Source organism: Falco punctatus (assembly GCF_963210335.1).
Source record: "Falco punctatus genome assembly, contig: scaffold_40, whole genome shotgun sequence".
Classification (NCBI taxonomy): Eukaryota; Metazoa; Chordata; class Aves; order Falconiformes; family Falconidae; genus Falco; species Falco punctatus.
Window position 1 is genome coordinate 471,051 of NW_027660300.1, and position 20,003 is coordinate 491,053.

The 20,003-nt window shown below is 54.1% G+C and overlaps 1 protein-coding gene across 1 annotated transcript in view; it reads right to left on the reverse strand.

The window, feature by feature from the left end:
- LOC308057202 (olfactory receptor 14A16-like) overlaps positions 1-20,003 on the reverse strand; it is a gene marked incomplete at its 5' end in the record, with an annotated part of 209,659 nt that overhangs the window by 54,642 nt on the left and 135,014 nt on the right. The gene's annotated exons all lie outside the window — the stretch shown is intronic.

A 20,003-nucleotide genomic window follows, 5' to 3' on the forward strand; every position in this document is an offset into this window, starting at 1 on the left:
CAGGTGGGCCAGCTGGCGGAGCTGTCCCAGTCTCTGGAAGCTCCCTCTGAGCTCTTGGTGACCACAGACAGCACTGGGAGGAGGGACAGGGTGGGCTGTTGCTGCTTTTTGTGCAGCTTGTTCAAAGTTAGAGTCACCTGCGGTGCTTCCTGGATCTTCCTCCTCCTCCTCCTCTCTGATTTTCCATGATACAGATGCTGTGCTCCACACTCATCCAGGGTTGCAAACCGCCCGTGTCTCCACCACAGCACCCTGAGTATTTCTCTCAGCTGCATCTGTAGTGCACTGAAACCCTCCTCCTCCTCCTTGCTGAGTGGTGGTGCTCTGTGTACCCCACAAACCGGCTGCGGAGATCATAGCCACGCCGTGGGGATCTGCTCCGCTCTCTCTGCCTCAGCAGGCTTTTCTCTCCAGCAGCCCTGGGTGCAAGAGGTGACTCGGAAAAACTGTTGGAAAGCCCTTGAGTTGTGTCAATCCTGGGAGCATGACGATGACTTGGAGGACTTGTTCTCCTCCTCTTTGATGACTGGTGGTACTCTCCATGCTCCACTAACTGGCTTTGGAGACCATAGCAGTGCCATTGGGATCTGCTCCGCTCTCTCTGCCTCAGCAGGGTTTGCTGCTGAGCAGCACTGAAAGCAGAATACTGGGAGCTGCCGTTAGAGGTCCCTGGAGTTGCGTTATCATTGGGAGCATGGTCATAACTTGGAGGACTCGTTCTTCTCCTCCTCCTTGCTGAGGGGTAGTACTCTTTGTACTCCACAAACTGGCTACGGAGATCATAGCCACGCCGTGGGGATCTGCTCCGCTTTCTCTGCCTCAGCAGGCTTTTCTTCCCAGAAGACCTGGGTGCAGGAGGTGACTCCGAAAAACTGTTGGGAAGCCCTTGACTTGTGTCAATCCTGGGAGCATGACAATGACTTGGAGGACTTGTTCTCCTCCTCTTTGATGACTGGTGGTACTCTCTGTGCTCCACTAATTGGCTTTGGAGATCATAGCTGCGCCTTGGGGATCTGATCTTCTCTCCCTGCCTCAGCAGGGTTTGTTCCCGAGTAGCGCTGGGTGCAGAGCATCTGCGGGAGAAGAAGAACAAACAAGGATCAGTGTTTGTTTAGAGCTGCTTTTGCAGCCCCCTCTGGGGTTCACTCATTTACTTGGAGTGGACACGTCAAGACAAGAATATGGGAAATTCAGTTGGGGTCTTCCCACTAGGTCTGCCCCTGTCACAGCAAGACCTCACCTTCATACCCCCTACGGCCTCCATTTCATAGAATCATAGCATCACAGGATGGTTTGGCTTGGAAGGGACCTTAACGGTCATCTAGTTCCAATCACCTGACATGGGCAGGGGCACCTTCCAACAGACCAGGTTGCTCAAAGCCCTGTCCAGCCTGACCTTGAACACTTCCAGGGACGGGGCATCCACAGCTTCTCTGGGCAACCTCTGCCAGTGTCTCTCCACGCTCACCGTAAACAAGTTCTTCCTAAGATCAACTCTAAATCTACTCTCTTGAAGTTTAAAACTGCTGCCCCTCACCTAATCACTACACATCCTGATCAGGAGTCCCCCAGATCTTCCCTGTAGGCCGCTTTAGGGACTCTTCTCTGTATCAAACAGCTACAGAGAGCAGACAAGTAGCAGTTTACGTCGGGGCAGCAGCCTAAAGCCCAGCAAGGGAAGGGAAGGACCGACGGGGGGCCGTTCACGTTGGACAGCACTGAGTGATGCGGGTAGTAACTGTCTGCTAGGACAGAAACACTCAGGAGGATCGGAAGGAAAATAGCCAAAATGGGAAAGGGAAATGCATTCTCGACACATTTCAGTAGTGGCTATTACCTGACATAAAAAAGTAAATAGGCTTGCTGCGCGAGAACTGTGTTTATGTCGCAACGACCCACCAATGTATCGTCCATCTGGTACCACAGTCCATCGCTGGCCTGTAAATAAAGGCAATGATACCTGGAGATGAACTGCGTGGTTTCTGCAGAAAAACACAGGCAGCAAACTACAGAAGCAAGAATCCACCAGTGCAAATCCCATCCAGCCAGTCAGGAGACCTTCTCCCCCAAAAGCTTGGCTACCAGAAAAGTTTGCCTTCCCCAGCACACATTCTTCCCAGTGACAAAGGAAGTGGCTCTTTACCTTTGTGTAGCAGAAATAGTGTCCTGCCTGAGAGCTGCCACCGCTGTGCACCAGGACAGCATATAAGGCGTAGAGGAGCAGTTCTGCAGCTCCCGGAGACATGTATGGTCGGAGATCCAAGTACTGGGGATACTGCACAAACTGCGGAGAGACCAAGAGGGCTCAGGAAGGATACTGCCATACCACGTGAAAAAGCCTGCCAAGACCGGGGCCCAGCCATGTTAAAATACATCTCTGGGGCTCATCAACACTTCTTGTCCCTGAAGCAGCAGGTAACGCCTTGGGTGGCAGGAAACTGTTCTCGGCCAGAGCAGCTCTGTCGCAGGAGAGCATGTGCTTGCCCTGCCACAGGAGCTTTCCTCGCCCCAGAAGGGAACACAAAAAGCTCCACCTGAACAGCTTGTGACAGAGCATCCTGCTTTGGGAAATCTCCTGCTCCAGGAAGAGAAAGAGAGTTGCCCTCCAATTGCGTACACACCTTGCCGATCTTCTTGCCATAGAAATCAAAGCGTTTCAGGCACAGCGTGAGCACCCTGGGCGCGCGATCGATTGTAAACCTCTTGAAGGCAGTAACCATCTCGTCACACCTTGAAAGCAAGCAGAGAGCCAAGCACTGAAATGCACCCTAGCTTGCCCCAAGGCAGCCAGACAACCTTTTCCACCTCACACGTCCTCATGTCATTTCAAGACTCTTCAGAACCATTAGGCCGTAAGAAAGAAAAGCTGTGCCTCCTGATTGTGCATCGAACCTCCTGAGGCTCGATGACAGGCAGCATCTCCACACAGGCACAAGTCTTAATCTGGTGTTAGACATCCTCTTACCTGCTACATCGAAAGCTGTTTTCACCAGCCAGCCGCTCAGGCTTGACAAAGTCCTCCAGAGCTGCGGTGACAGATGAGGCTGCCTGGAGGGGTGAGAAAGGAGAGCTCTGAGCTGTGGGAAATGCCCTCGCCCAAGCACTCAGGGGGAGTTGCCCACAAGACCCAGGTGGATGACGCTGAGGAGACACACCGTGACCCTGCAAAGGGTGGCCAGAGGGAGGAGGAAAGAGGGTATGATGCCGAACATTTCCCTCCCTTCCCAGAGATTTCCAGCTGACACTATCAAGAGCTACCTCACCGTGCCACCGCTCAGTTCAGCTGCCGATGGTGTGCAGGGTCATCAGGAATGAAAACAACACGAGCCACCAGCCTAGGAGCCAGGTGGGTGTTGAGGGAAGGCAAAGAGATGGTGGCTGAGAGACCCTCAGTGCAGAGAGTATAATGCGTGCTTGCCCAGCACCTACAGGGAGACCGTGCCGTGGCCTTTGCAGGACACCTCCCATACCACTTCCTACCTCCCACCAAGCTCTCCTGTGTTCACAGTGCACTTTTCAAGGCCAGCTGCACACATTCTGGGAAGCCACAAGGAGCTTGGGACGTCTTGAAGCACAGTGAGAAACCCTCTTACTTTGATATCCAAAGGCACATTCAGGAAGGCCTCGTAGGAATCGGAAACTGCTTTGCAGCTGCAGCACATGACTGGAAGGCAAAGGGAAATGCTCAGCAACAGGTGAAGCCGATAGGTCGTGCCCATTTATGCTTTTCATCTTTTCTAGAGCCAGCCACACGCTCATCTGTTTCTCACAGGCACACAGCAGGGCACAGGCAAGTGTAAGGAGAGCAACAGTTGTGGAAACATACCTCTGGACCTCAGGAAGCCCCCAAATATTTGATGGACGATGGTAGTATATTGAGAAGAGATGTCCCAGCTGGAAGGAAACAGTAAAGCAGAGAGTTATCTCCTGCAAGAGTTTTCCTTTGCCTGCAAGCCCTGGGCGTAGTGTTTCCTTGATGGGGGTACATCAAGGCAGCCAAAAGGCTGGGCAACTTTGAAAGGACATTTGTTTGTGCTTACGCGCTGCTTCCAGCCAGACAAGCTCTCTGCATGGCAGTGACAGTACAGCGTAAGAAGTCGTGGGCGTCTTCCTGCATGCCAAGCATGAAATGTCCTCCTATTCCTAATCAAGAGGAAGGTAGTACTTCAGTCCTCTACCAACAGAGGAAAGCACATCAAAGTAGCTGAGGTGACCTATGTGGGAGGGCGTTGATGACGTCCCTGGGCTGGATGGCACTGGCTGAGGTGTTCAAGGCATTGTTAACGTGCGCTTCCATGATGCACATCATGCAGAAGCCTTGCTGGCGACCTGAAGAGGGAGGGAGGGAAGCAAGCCAGTCAGGTTAGTCAAAGAGCCATTGAATGGGAAACCTCATGGAGATCTTGGACTTGTCCTAGACAGTCTCCTAGTCCTCCCCAGGTGCCAACGGCCCAGCATGCCCAGGACATCTCAGTACACAGAAAACATTCTTGAGAGGGATGCTTCACTGACAGAAGTTTTCGGTGCAACCAGCAGAGAGAGTTTAACCTGCAGGAATCGGGAACAACACCCGGGACTAGAAAGAGGCGTCTTTGTGAGAGCGAACACACCTTGATAGGACAAGCGGCTTCTAGGCTTGAGTGTTCCAAGAACACCAGCTTGGGGGCAGCTGACAAAGAAGGGCTGCTTTTCTCCTACATCCCGTTGCAGGTTCTGGGGATGCTTGGGAAGTGCCCAGCAGACTGACAAGGAGATCTTCCTAAAAGTACTCACAGGAGCTGCTGTGCTCATGAGAGAGCAGGTAGTTGGCAAGAGGGGGGTTGTACGTCAGGCACTGCAGCGCAGAGTTGAGGAAGCACGTATTGTCCGCGTTGTAGAGGCCTGCTCCAGCTTTCTGCCTTTGTTGCCACTCCATGCAAATCTTCCCCGGGGGAAAGAGGATCCTTTGTGGTGGAGCCATTCCCTCGGCAACGACTGCAGGCAAATGATGGGTTTGTTGCACAGAAGCGTATCTGAAAAGCCAAGTTCTCTGCAGGAGCACCCAGGACAACCAGCTCCAACCTCCAAGCCAGAACAGGGGAAACCCAACACTGCCTGTGACATTTACTGCTTGGAAAAGGTTTGGGAAAATAGCCTGTTCACCTCCTTCTTTTGCTGGAAATCCAACAAACCCACACTCTGATTTCTGGGCTCGGGATACTCGCCTTTCCATCTAGAGTCTTGAATGATCGGGTCAAGCCTTCCCTTTTTCTGACTGTCACTTGACGAAAACAAGCAGGCACCAAGCCCAGAAGGGAACCCTACTGATGTCAGTTTGTTCTACGAGCAATGTCATCTTCCAAATGCTTGTGTAGAATGGCAGAGGAGGGACAAAATGACCAATTGCTGCGTCCAATCAAAAAACCCTGAGTAGGCCTGGCTGCTCTCAGGAAACAGCCCAGAATTCCCTCGAGGTTGTTAAAAAAATAGGAATTACCAAACAGGAACTGTACCCATAGCGGCTGTCTGGCCAGCCTAGAAGGGTGGAAGAGCTCAGCATACAGCTTGGGAGGTCGAGAGCAGCCTCCACTTTTATCCCCAACCTACCTCTTCTAGGACCTGTCCCACAAGCAAAGTCCTAGTTACCTTTGGAAGAGGGTGGAAGCTGAGGAGCAGTCAGCAGGAAAGGAGAAATGTTTAAGCCACGCAAGTAGCTCAAGAAGGAGCCGAGTTATCCTGACGGGCAGCTCAGCCCAACTGGCTTTGGCCGTCCCGCTGCTCAGGATGTCCAGCCCTGGCCAGGTGAGGGCCCAAGTTCCGGGCGGGTGCCGCATCACTGCCCCTTTGTGACACGGGGCTGCACGGCAACACGCTGTGGCCAGGCAGCTGCCCCAGCCTGGGCACCTCCCCTGCAGCCAGCAGCCGGTGCCGCTGGGCTTCCCCACGTGCTGCTGGCGAAGGGCTGCTCGGCCGCCGGCACAGTTCCCACCTCTTCCCCGCTGCGCACAGCCAGAGGAGTCAGCGCCTGCCCCGGGCTGGAAGCTGCCCGTGCACAGCTGTGGCTGGCACCGTCGCGTTGCGCAGGGTTTCTTTGCCATTTGTCCCAGCTACAGGACTGTGTGCATGAGACTCGTGGAGCAAAGCACCTGCCCATGACTTGCATCTGCCCCCAGGACTCAGCCTGTGCTTGGGACATCCACTTTGGCCACAGCCTCGCTTGGGTGGCTTTTTGTCATCATGTGCCCCTGGGGATGGCTGGTGTTTCCCCTCCTGGCCTGGGGAGGCTGCTTTTGCCCCCTGTCCACACCAGGTACCTGGGCTGACTCCTGCCCTGCTCAGGGGGCTCTTTATGCCCCTGCCCTCATTGGGGTGGCGAGCTTTGCTCCTGCCCCTCAGGGGGCATTGACTTCTGTCCCTGTCCTGCTCAGGGCATCTTGCCCTGCCCCTCCCCTGCTGGGGGCAGCCGTTTTTGCCCCTGCCATAGCAGGACACCAGGACTCCAGTGCTGTTTTCCTGGCACCAACTACCAGCGCAGGCTGGATCGCAGTGTCACACCACAACCTCGCTGCTCAGGACAAAGTCAGCTCCGCTCCAAGTCTCCTTCAGCGCTGTTCCTCCAGCTGGCATCTGACAGGCGTAGGTGCAAATTTCCCTCCCTGCTGAGCTGGCTGCAGGGCCAGGCCGCAGGAGCTGGCAGCACCCAATGCCACCCAGGGAAGTGAAGGATCCCGGCAGCTGGATGTCAAGTAGGCTGTGCCTCTTCCTCCCGTTCCTCACTCACACACTTCAGCTACAGCTCTTGTGCTTGGGCACATGGCGAACCTTTATGCTTCACAAGATGCCGCAGTCAGCGGGATGGGTTGTGTGAACGTGGCTGAAAAGTTCCTGTGCCCTGACAGGCTCCCTTCACAAAGGCATCTTGTCCATGAGGTGACCTGGTCAGAGTGGTTTTCCATATTTACCTTTTTAGTAGCATTGCACTAAACAAAACACAATAACCAGTAGTTACCTGGAGGAGAAAAATAAAAAAGGGGGAGGGAGGGGCAGCGGAGAAAGGGAAACATAAGAAAAAAGGGAAGACTGCAATAAAACAGACAACAAAAACTTGACTGCTGTTCTTAGTAAAGCCAACATGGAACGTGACCAGAACCAGATGCCTGGCGTTCCAGGTCCTAGGAAGCTCTGTCAGACCTTTGCAGAACACCTCTGCCCTCATTAGACATTGCTGGTATTGCAAAGAGCAACTTGCAAAGCTCTCTTCAGACTTGAAGGTATCTGCTGCCCTGAGGGCCTTTGGTGGAGGAGAAGGAGATCTCCAGGCACACCATGGAGCTGCTGACAGGCCCACTGTGAAACTGCTTGGCGTGTTCCCCAACTGTATCATCCAGGGGCTAGTAAGGCTTGTTGGAGAGAAAACCCAGCAGCCTGAGAATGCAGGCACACGAGTGGAGACCCCGGTGTGATGTGCCTTGTGTGCCTGGGCTGCTCTGCATCTGCTGGGTAGAGGGAGGACAGAGCTCACTGCCCTGCAGCAGTGGTATCGGTGGCTGGCACAAAGGCACCCAATGTGTCTGCAGGGCTGCCTGGGGCGCCCTCTGCGCTGCCCTGCTGAGGCTCCACCTGGAGTGCTGTGTCCAGTGCTGGGCCCCCTAGTAGAGGAGAGACAGGGAGCTCTTGGAGAGGGTCCAGAGAAGTGCGACGGGGATGAGGGGTCTGTAGCATCCCCCTTCCTATGAGGACAGGTGGAAAGAGCTAGGTGTGTTCAGCCTGGAGAAGACAAGGCTGAGGGTGTCTTACCAATGCCTACAAATCCCTTAAGGGTGAATGTCAGGAGGATGGGGCCAGGCTCTTTGCAAGCTCTCCTGCTCGCACACCTACCTCAGGGAAGTTGGACTTCTTGTGGTTAGTGCCTTAGGAAGATTTGGTTGTTTTATTTTCATTGTGCTGTCCTATGTGCAGATCTTCAAGGCTGTGCTGAGGGTCCTGTCTGAGCAGGGATGGCGCAAAGCCTTTTCCACGTGACTCCCTCACCTGGCCGTGGTCTCCATCTTTCTCAGCACTGTCATGTTTGCCTAACTGAAGCCCCCCTGTATGTCATCCCCATCCCTGGATCTGGTGGTGTTAGTGCAGTACTCGGTGATGCCTCCAGCAGTGAACCCCGCCATCTACAGCGTGAGGAACGAGGAGCTCACGGGTGCAGTGAAGAAGCTGCTGCAGTCAGGTGTCTCTCAGGAGAAATGAGCTGCCTTGTGTATCTTCACAGGGGACTTCCTGTTCATCTTTGGATCATCCTGTACATTTATGACTGTATCTGTTACAATCCTGTTTGCCCTGCAATATCTGCACCCATTGCACTTGTTCAAAAGCAGGAACCCAGCCTGTGTGACCCAGAGGACTTTTTGTGCATGGGAGGGTGGTACAGCTGGCCTCCAGTGTTGCATCTCTGTAATAAAGGTGGTTTTTCTCAGTGCCCATGTCTGGACGTTGGGCTCTTCTTCCAAAGCTGAGCTCAGGAACAGGCTGCAGGAATTGCCCCCAGGAGCGTGCTGCTGGGCTTGGGTTCCCCATGGCTCAGGGGAGGAGGGCACGGGGCAACGCGTTAGGGCATGGGCCTGTGTTGAGCCTTGGCGTGTGGGTGCCCAGTGCCCATGGGAATGGTGGGTGACCAAGAGGGATGTGCCTGGGACCATCTCCCTGGGCTTTCAGGCACCGCAGCCCTGCACAGCAGCACCGCCTGCTCAGGGCCATGCCTGAGACCACCTCCCTGGGCAAGAGCAGGTGTCTCTGTGTATGCCCCAGCTGGGGCAGGCTGCTGTGTCCCTGGTGCCGCAGGAGGTGCCTGGGGAGCCCCCAGGCCAGCAGTCTGGTGCTGGGGACAGGGACTGGCCCCGAGGGGCTGCCGGGAGTGGGCAATCAGGGTCCCTGTGAGAGAGGAGCAGCAGACAGAGGGGGACACTGGCCTCTGTCCCTTCATGCCTTGGCTGGTGTCAGCCCTGGGGCTGACTGGCAGGATGAGACCCCTCTCTGCCCACCAGCATCTCCTGTGCCCTTGTGATGGTCTATGGCCATGGGGTGAGTGCCCAGAGCTCTGCAGCCCCCTTTGGGGGGGCAATTGCATGGGGCCAGCCCAGCGTGGGCTGCTTTGTCTGCCTGGGCTGGGGAGAGGGCAGGGGAGGTGGGCAGAGCTGGGGGGGATGGCCTGGGAAGGTCCAGGGAGAGGGCAACACCAGTGAGAGCTCAGCTGTGTGGGTGTGCAGGGTGGGGGCACACAGCAGGGTGGTCCTGGTGCAGACCCAGGGGTCATGGTGAGGGAAGCAAGGCACCAAAGGAGAGGGCCTGCACTGTTTCATGTTCCTTGGAGACCCCAGGGAGGATGCAGCAGGGAAAATTTCCCCAAGAAGTCCCAATCACCGCTCATTTCCCTGTGTGGTCATAGACCCCAGCCCCAGCAAGGGACCTTTGCTGCATTGTCACGTCTATCCTTCTTGGTGGCTTAGTGAGACCAAACTCCTTTGCCATTTCCAATATGAAGTGATTCATTTTCCTACAGACACTTCTTACACACAAGTGTCCCATAGCTCTTGCCACAGTTGGTCACTCAGCCAAGGCCGTGGTCAGAGACTTCCAGCCAGATCATGTGCTCATGGCCTTGTTTTGACAAATATTAAAACAGGCCAAGGATTACCATCCAGCAGCCCTGGGCCCAGCGCTCTGGCCTTTCACTCTAAACGATTCCTCAAATAAAACCCCAACTCTCTCAGCTTCTCCTCGTCCATAATGTGCTCCAGGTCCCACCCATCCTTCTGGCCTCTTCAGGACCTGCTCCAATCTGTTGGGGTCTTTCTGGTGCTGGGGAGCCACATTCCGGGCACAGCAGTCCTGATGTGGTCCTGTGGTGGGTTCACCTTGGCCCGAAACCTACCAGTGCCCCAGCTGCTCATTCACTTCCCTGACTCAACAGGACAAGGGAGGAAATAAACCAGCAACGCTCATGGGTCAAGATAAAGACAGAGAGATGACTTACCTATCCCTGTAATGACCAATTAGATGTTGTCTTGCCAAAGGCCAATTTCATTTATTGCCAATTCAAACAGATTGTGATTATGAGAAACAATGTCCAAAGTATTATATGACCATTCCCCTCACAGGTCCTTCCAGGGCCAAATTACTCCATTGCTCCCAACCACCTAATCACCCACACCCTGAGAGGCGCCGGAGGGATATTGAAGAGTGGGCTGAAAGCACAGAACGCCTCTGCTGCTCCTTTCTGCTCACAATTCTGCCCTGCTAACCTTCATCAGGAGGTTCAGGGAATCTGAGCAGAAGACCTTTGTACATGCAGGACTTAGTGATGAGTGTCACAGGAAACCTGAGCAGGCCTGTGCTGTGCTCCATGTACCTCTTGGCCTTCAGGCTGAGCTGTGCTGAGTGTGTCCCTGGGTTGCAGAACAAGCCATATTGGAAGAAGAAATCTGCAGGAAGCTGCTGGTGAATGGCCAACCGCACGCCCTGACCTTTGTCTGGGACTGCAGTTACCAACTCCCAAGTGAACATCTCCTCTTAGAACACGAGAAGTGATGACTAGAATGGGTTTCCCTGGCACAAAACACTTCAAGAGCTCACATGAGACAATGTGGGATAACCCTTCTGCAGGCAGGATCTGCACCACTTGCTGCACCACTCTCCCAACGCTGTAAACTCCGTGTTCCCGGCCTCGGAAGGGACGGCATACAGCTGACACGATTGTCTCTGTGTGTAGAGAGTTTGCTCTAACCAAGGCCATTTGAAATGACACTTTGTCTCAGAGTCCAAGTGCCTTTCTTACTGCAGCCATAACCAGCTGTGCTGCGGGCATTTCGGGCGAGCGGGAGTCAGATTCAAATACTCATGGAGTTCAAGATCTGATCCGTTTATTGTACAAACCAGGTAAACTTTTATAAGGCATTCTATAAACGTGCGATAATGTGATTGGCTATCTTACAAGAGTAAAATAATATGATTGGTTAACAATTGTTTATTGGCAAGATTTCTGTTTCTGGTCATTCTGGCACGTAGGCTCCTTTCTGCAGTTTCCTAGCTCCTCTTATCGCGTCCTGCTGGCCCTAGTTTTGTGCAAGCATCTGCAATTTGTTCCTCCCTCTTCATTCCACTGTTCTGGTTGTGACCTCGTCTTATTTCTTCAGTATTTTTCCACTTGCTTCAAAGTTCAGTATAATCATTCAATACAGCAAGAGCCCCAACACAGCTGGGCTACTGATGGCCAATCCCCCAAGGGAACGGGACACTCCAGGGACCTCAAACTCGCCTTCATGGCCACGTGCCTCCTAGTGGCCTATGAGCTTCTCAGATGTAATGGGTGTCATAATGATAGCCCAGATCATCAGCCTGTGTGTGGCCTCGGTTACTCCTTGGTTAGCGGTTCCTGACGTGGAGAAGGCAGCGATAACGAGATGCACAGCAACGGAAGAGATGGCCAAGGACCCTGCAGGTGCCATGAAGGCTTTGCAGGAAGAAGTGTGAGAAATAGCCCCGAGAGCTGTGCAAATTGGAATGGCATTAGATATGAAGCTGGCGTCTGAAGGCAGAGTCTGTGCTGGTTTTAATACCAGTTGTTGCGTATACGTAGATCAAAGTGGGAGAATTTCTACAGATACATGTGCAAAAAAAAAAATAATTTGAAAACGTTCTAATATTTGTCGTGAGTTCCAGAAAGTTCACGCCTTCTATGAAATTGAAGTCAATTGGAATATTCTGACGTCCTGGTTTCCTGATTTACAACTATGGGTTAAGAAGTTCATCTGCAGATACCTTTCTCCTCTTTCTCTTTGATCACTCCAATCCATTTTACCTATGTAGCTTCTGCTTTAAGGTTCAGAGAGGAAAAGCTGGACTGTCTTTCAGTAGTGTCTGTAATTTTCCCTATGGGCAACTCTTCAGTAGTGGCAATAGACCTCATGGGGATTTGCTTGAACTAACAATTATACAGCTGAGAAATGTATTTTTTATTTAGTAATTTCTAACCCACTACCCCCCCACCACACACACACACGATAGTTAATCCCTCTTTTATTCCTGTGTACACCCTGTTCTCTAAGGAAAGCAGCCAATAATTACTGCCAAGAATTTGCTATATTCAGCTGCAGAGTTGGTTGAAGAAGTCTGATGTCAAGTGATGTAAGTCTCATGGAGCTGAGGACAGAAATCGTGGGGCTGGAGAGCTGAGGAGCAAGGCTGTCCACGCAGTGATTAGCTCCAGGGACTGCTTTTCCTACCTGTCTGCACCTCCTCAGGAGACACTGTGCATCAATAGCAATTGGAAAAGCCTTCTATCAATTCCCCAAAGTGCTCATTACCTGCCTTTCTCTTTCACTGTGCGGCTGAAACTTATCTCATGAAGTGTAGGAGCCAAACTTGAAGACCAGATGGCCCTGATGGAGGAGACTGGGCTTGTCAGGGCGTTCTGCCTCGTCATGAGCCCAGGGTGTCTGTGGTGCTGTGGACTTCAGGTGTTCAGAGGAGACTGAAGAAACCTCTCAAGAACACCAAGTCAGGAGCAAAGCCCACAGCCCCTGGAAGCGTTAATGGGCCCCGCTGAGGGCCATGGCTGAGAAAGCCTCCCCATGGCCTTGTTAGAGCCCATCCTTGGAGGCTGTGAGTGCAGGTAGGCAAAGGCGCTGTGCAGGCAGCTCTGCTGCTGAGCAAAGCCTTGGCTTGCTTGATGAAGCAGAAAGGCCATCCGTGACCTGCAGCCTGTGGGAAGGTCGGTGCTGTCCCTCACACAGGGCTCAGGGCTCTTCCTGGGGACCATGGAAGTTGGGCATCCAATGCCCAGGGAAGGACAGCAATGGCACAGCAACTTCCAGCTTCCCCACAGGGCTGCAAGGAGGCAACGATGCCCCCGTGCCGTGAGGACATCATGTCTTGTCATGGCCCTCAGAGGCAGAGACAGCTGCCACAGCCAAGGGGACACAGACCTGGGTCCTCTTGGTGCCTTCCAGCCTTGCCAGTTCCCTCTGCCATCCCCACCATAGGCTGTCCTGCATGCTTGGAGCCCTGCCCCTGTTTCCCTGCAGGCTGTAGGCACCATCTCGCTGCCCTGCCTTGCTCTCTCCCCAACATTGCCATACCTTCGCTGAGGTACCTCCACTCTCACCGGCTGTTCCTTGAAACACAAACCATGGGCTGATCCAGGCTCCCTCTGGCTGAGCCCTCGCACCGCAGCAGGACCCCTGCAGTGACAGTTCTTCCTGCTGAGCTCCAGTCTCTGCTTTCCTAGTTGAAACTTGGTGACATTTTTTCCTCTCTCCTGCTGTTTTCCCCTGCCCAGGAAAGCTTTACCATCTCAGAAAATACCCTTCCAGCAGGGAATGCAGCCAGGAAGCCTTTTCTTATGCTCTGCTCTCTCACCAGAGAGAAGGAATACTCACATGGTCTCCCAAACCATGTAACTGCTGCTGGCCTTTCAGCTTCTCCCAGGGACATGACCAAGCCATGTGCCTGCTGCTGTCCCATCATGTCCCCAGGCAAAAACAACCTCTATACCAGCCCTTCTCCTGGATGGGGCCTATGGGGTCCATTTTCAGAGGGACTGTCCCAGCCACGTTCCTGATGCTGGCCTGTCACCTCCAGAGGCAGAACTGACCTCACAGGCCCCTCGCAGCCAGGCACGTCCTCCTGCATGAGGAGTTCCTGAGACCGTTTTTCCCTCCCAATACCACACCCCTCCATCACCCTCATTCTGGCCCAGGTCCTGACCACAGAAAAGCATGCTGGTTTCATCAGATTTGTCAAATATCTTTCCCACAAGCCATTTCCCACAAGCTCATCTTCAGCTCAGCCCCTCTATTTGTGTTGACACATTTCATATATGCCTTTATAGCTCTATGGTGTTTTTTCAGGTTGGACTGACCTCTGGAGGTCATCGAGTCCACCCCTCCAGCTGAGGCAGGGTCACCTAAACCAACTTTCTCAGCAACTTGTCTAGGTAGGCTTGCAATATCATAGAAGCACAGAAACAGAGAATCATTTAGCTTGGAAAAGACCTTGAAGATCATCAAATCCAAATGTAAACTCAGGACGGCCAATTCCATCACTAAATCATGCCATGAAGAATTGCATCTACCTCTATTGAAACACCTCCAGGGCTGGTGATTCCACCAGCTCCCTGGTTCCAATGCTTGAGCACCCTTGCAGTGAAGATGTTTTTCCTCATATCCAATCTGAACCTCTCCTGGTGGAACTTGAGGCTCTTGCCACTTGTCCTGTCACTTGTTATCTGGCAGAAGACTCCTTCCCACCCCATCTACAACCTCCTTTCAGGTACTTCTAGAGAGCAGTAAGATCCCCCCTGAGCCTTCTACTACCCACACTAAACAACTCAAGTCCCCTCAGTCACTCTTCATCCAAGCAGGGATCCAGACCCTTCACCAGTTTTGTTGCCCTTCTCTGGAAATGCTCCAGGACCTCGACGTTTCTCTTGAAGTGAGGAGCCCAAAACAGAAACACGTTGTTTGAGGTTTGACTTCAGCAGTGCCGAGTACAGGGGGTCCATCACTGCTCTGGTCGTGCTGGCCATGCTCTTTCTGATACCAGACAGGATGCTATTGGCCATCTTGGTCATCTGCACACAACTGCTGGCTCATGCTCAACCATCTGTCAACCTGCACCCTCAGGGTGCTTCCCCAGCAGGCAGCCTTCCAGCCACTCTGGCCCAAGCCTGTAGCCTTGTGTGGGGCTGTTGTGACCCACGTACAGAACTGGCACTTCTCCTGGTTGAACCTCATACAATTGGACTCACTTGAAAGGTCCAACCTGTCCAGATTCTTCTGTAGAGCCTTCCTGCCCTCAAGGACACCAGCACTGCCACCCAACTTGATGTTGTACAAAAAATCACTGTGGGTGCACTCAATCCCTGTGTCTGGATTGTTGATAAAGTTCTGAAACAGGACTGGCCCCAGCACTGAGCCCTGGGGAACACCACTCCTTATGGGCCATCGTCACCTGGATGTCACTCCATTTACTCCCCCTCTTGGGGCTTGGCTGTCCAGCCAGCTCTAACCCAGCGTAGGTGGGCACCACTTGACTAACATTCAGCCTTCTTGGGCCTCCCCAGTTAGCCAGCACTGTTGAAAGTCATCGCTGTGCTGAGGCAATAGAGAAAGAGACCAATGATTTTCAAAGTGTTCCTGCATCACGGGATGTCCATGGTCAAGGACACAATCAAAAACACCTTGTCATTTCTGGGTATAAGGTTCACCGGAACCACATGTCCTCTGGGGCTGCAGAGGCATCACTGGCAGCAATGCCTTCTCCTGCAGCACTGCACAGTCCAGCCCTGCATGTCTCTGGTCCCAGGGACAGCATGGATTGCTCTCCTTAGGGACATCTCATTTCACCTTCACAGTGACCTCTGCCCACCACCCCAGCATGCGCTGCAGCAAAATATTTTGCTGGTGTGGGACCTTGGACACTTGGTACCCATTATTATTTTTGTTGTTACATGTCTGCGCTTGGCCCAGGTGACACAGGTGTGGTTCAGGGTAACTCTGCTCTGAAATAACCTAAATCAGGGAGAGGAAGGGCAAAAGTCTTATTTAAGCAGCGTGAGGAAGCCTTAGGATCAATAACCTCACATCTTCTTGGGGAATTTAGAGATCCTGTGTGTTTACATGGCAGGGGTTTGGGAGTGGTTTGGAGGTGTCTGTAGGGCTGGCAAAGGTGAGAAGAGACCAAGAGCTGACTCCATGGCCATAACAGCCACTTTCATTTGACTCCAAAATGGACCAGCCCCTGCCCAAACCTGAGCCAATAAGCAATTCTAGTGGCACCTCTGTGATCCCCTATGGCAGAAAGGACCAAACACAACGGGAGAGGAGTGAGAATTATGTGAGAGAACAACCCTATAGACATCAAGGTGAGTGAAGAAGGAGGGGAGCCGCGAGACAGAGGCTTGGTGGGATCCTGCAAGCCAGTGGTCAAGTAACCACCCGCCGACAGTCACAGGGCAGCACAGTGACAATGCTCCTTTAGGTGTCTGCAGGTTCTTTGCATCGGCATTCTAGCACAGCTGCCAGATGGGCCAGCAGCTGTGATGCTCCCCTGGATCTGAAACCCTGCATCATTCATGTCCACCTTGGTTCTAGGAGCAAAGAAACGGTGGAGTCTCATCTCCCAGGGGGAGTGAGGCAGGAGAGCAGCAGAGTGCAGGCCCCAGGTCACACACTGGCAGGCTGTGGCCTGTGCAGAAGGAGGGAACGCTCCTTTGGGTGCCCTGGAATTGCCCCACAAGCATAAACTCCATTTTCAATGTTGGACCTGTTGGAGGCTGCTGTCCTTGCCGAGCAGCTGTGCTGAGCTCTGCCACCTGCCCTGGCACTTGGTTCCCTCAGTGTCACAGCTCTGTCTGCAACAGGACGGGCTCCAGCTGCCGCTGCGTGGGCCCCTGGCTGAGGGCACTGCTGCACATCTGGGCTGAAGCCCCCCAGCTGTGGCACCAGCCCAGCTGTGCCTGGCCACAAGGCAACCTGGTACCAAGTGTCCCCGAGCCCGTGGGTGCAAAGGCTTTGCTTCAGAGCAGAGACGTGGCCTGGGCAAAGGAGAGCTGAGTCTTGAGCCCTCGGACTGTGCAATGAAGTGCTGCAATGGGCTCTGCAGGGCTTACTGAAGCACTGAGGACATCCTCCCCGCCCCTGCCTGTAAAACCACCTAACACACCTAATAACCAAAAAATACAAACCAAAAACCCCCCAGTCAATAGTAAGACAAAGGTAACTGTGGTAGTGACAGATTGCAACCTCCAAGTCAAACAGCCCTCAAACGAGGGCAAAACCCCGCTTGGGAAGCATGTGCAGTCAGTGAAAGCCTTCCGTGGTGCTGCCTGAGGGTGAGCACTAATGTACATCACGAGTGAGAAACCTGTAACCTATCCCGTGTAGGTAAATGAATAAGCAATGTGCTATGAAGTGTCAAAGTGGACAATGAGGGGATAAGTGAGTGGAGACTCCATGGGAACTTCTGGGATCAGTGGATGGGCTGAACCTGTCATTCCCCCTAGGGACGCCTATAGGGTAAGAACTTTATGCTAGCACAAACTCACGGTAGCTGTTGCTCAGGGTGTTGCTTTAAGCGTGTTTTGCAGTCAGTCTACCATTACTGGCATCCCTTGAACCTTACTCTGTCACAAACTTGCATAATAAAAATCTTCAGCTGAAGTTCATTTTCTATAAGTCTCTGGAGATGTGAGTAGGGGTTTTAAGGGCTCTGACTCAATGATGCTGTCAGTGGGGTTCCTGGATAGGTTGGTAGAGTCACCCTCGGATACAGTGGGCTGTCAAAGCGCAGGTCGTGGGCAGGTTGGTCAGACACAAGGGTCTCGTCTGTCTTGGGAAACTGCCAGGCTCATTAAAAGCCAAGAGTCTGAGGAAACCCCTTGTCTTAGTGTGAAAGCACTGCTGCACATCTGGGCTGAAGCCCCCCAGCTGTGGCACCAGCCCAGCTGTGCCTGGCCACAAGGCAACCTGGTACCAAGTGTCCCCGAGCCCGTGGGTGCAAAGGCTTTGCTTCAGAGCAGAGACGTGGCCTGGGCAAAGGAGAGCTGAGTCTTGAGCCCTCGGACTGTGCAATGAAGTGCTGCAATGGGCTCTGCAGGGCTTACTGAAGCACTGAGGACATCCTCCCTGCCCTGCCTGCAGAACCACCAGACACACACGTACACACACGCTCCGTTAGGAGTACTTGGATCCTTTGCTGCAGTCTTCCTTCTGTGCTGGCTACTGAAGGGTTAACAAAAGTTGATACTCAAGCAGAAAACTTTTCCTAGTAAGGGAATTGCCAGTGCTGGAAATAAGTGTGTCCCCCCAGGTGAGGCAAGGCCCATGAGGGATTGCCTCATGCTGCTGCCCAGCAGGTTCCCCTGCAGCCCCAGGGACAGCTGGAGGGAGCCCAGAGGGGCAGAGGAGGGAGGCAGGGAGAGCTCAAAAGCAGACCTTGGTGGGAGGCTGCTGAGAGCTCCCTGCTGGAGAAATCTGCAGAGCCCTTGAGCCGGTAAGTGTGTGGCTGCAGGGCAATGCCTCTGCAGTTGCTAGCCGGGTCTGCAGCAGCTGGGGCCCCCCCAGCCTGTGGGACCGTGTGGGAGCCTTTTGCTGTGGAGGAGGCCAGTGTGCTGCAGAGCAGGGCTTCCCTGCTGCAGCGTGGGAGGGCCAGGGCATGTGGGCTGCCTTGTGCCAGGGCCGGCTGCAGGGCTGTGAAGGTGGCTGTGCAGGCAGGGGTGCCCAGGGCTGTCCTTGCCAGCAGGGTCCCTGCAGCCGCGGGGGCTGTGTGCTGGGGCAGGGGCTCTGCCGCCTGCCAGGGGCAGCTCTCTGCCTGCTGGTGAGCTCCTGTGCTGATGCGGGCAAAAGTTGGTGTGGAGGGAGCGACCCCCAGCAGGACAAGGTCTCAGTGATTTTGTGTTGGTGCTGCATATATCAGAGCTGTTCACATCTCCAGGTCATTTCCAAGGGGACTTTCCATGAGCACGTTCATGGCAGGGGTTCACTGCTTGGCTCTGTGCTTGCCTGAATCTCTGCTGCCACTTTTCTGTGGCTCCCTTGGTGCAATGGAAACTCAGCTGTGCAGGTCAGAGCAGGGGCTGAGATGCTGAAAGCATCACAGGGAGGTTGATGAGGAAGCTGAGCAAGTGCCTTCCCTCCCCAGCACGCTGCAGATGAAACCAGCATCAGCTCTCCTTTTCCCTCAGGCTTTGGGGGAGCTGTTTGTTCCTGCCTGCAGGCAGAGAGCGGCTGCAGGGCACAGCTGGGCACACAGGGGCTGAGCTGGGCTCTGTGAGCGCTGGCAGGGAAGGGCCCTGAGGCCAGAGAAAGAGCTGCTGGCAGGGACAGCTGCAGGCAGCAGAGCCCTGGGCAGGGAGGGGGGAGATGCTGAGGGGAACCCTGATGCAGGGCAGATAGGGGCACCTCCTGGCCACGGTCTGCCGTGCAGGTGCCTTCCCTGAGCAACACACCTCTGCTCTCCTCTCCCACCCAGCACAGCCTTTAGACCGTTGGTTTCGTGTGTTTCTACAGCTCCTGGTCCAGCAGGGCAGCAGAAGGGATGAAGTGCATCTCTCCTGCTGCCACGCTGCCATTTCTCGCTGAGCAGAGCCTGAGGGTGACTGTCCTGCACTGCTGCTGTGTGGGAGGTGGTGTGCCGCGCTGGGCAAGGGGAAGGAGTTCCCGAGTGTCCCTTTGTCTCTCTCCTGGCCTTGCTCAGATGCTATTGGGATTGCAGACAGGCTCTCTGGCAATAGGGGTTTCAGCTGCAGGCTCAGGCACAGACCTTGTGGGTCCTCCTGTGCAGACATGTCCTCTACCATGGAGGTGTCCCAGCTTTCCCCTAACCTGTGATGCTGTGGGCAATGCAGCCTGTGAGGCTGGGGGAGGAGCTGACACTCTGTCTCAAGCTTTCCATGATCAGGACCCTTGACTATCTACCTCGGGTGTCCACCCAAGGTCTGTACTGCTTCCAGGGCACACAGTGAGCCCTGGGTGTCCTTGGGTAGCAGTGTGGTGCTGAGCCTTCGGGAAGGGATGAGGCATTTTCTTCTCTGCAGTGGATCCCTCTGCTCTCAGCAGTGCCTGGCTGCTTGTCAGGGTCACATGGCAGTGTGATCACTCTCCATCTAAGAAAGGAGCAATTGCCGGGCAGCTGGGAAGGAGAGGGATGGAGAGAGCAGAGTGCCTGCCTCTGCCCTCAGGCACAGACAGTCCCCTTGCCTCTCAGCACTCACTCTGCTCTCCCTGAGCACAGCACAAAGCCCTCCTGACCTGACTCTGGCCATGGCCGTTGCTCAGCACGGGCAGAGCCGATGCTGACAGGCCCTTCTGCGCTGGGAGCAGTTTGGGCTGAGCCAGGGCAAGGCCAGGACTGGCCCCTGCCCCCAGGGTTCCCATGAAGCCCCTGCTGCAGAGCAGGGCTCACTGCTGGGCAGCCAGCGGGCACAGCCCCTGCTCCTCACAGCACACTCGGCCAGCACTCAGCACAGCTCCAGC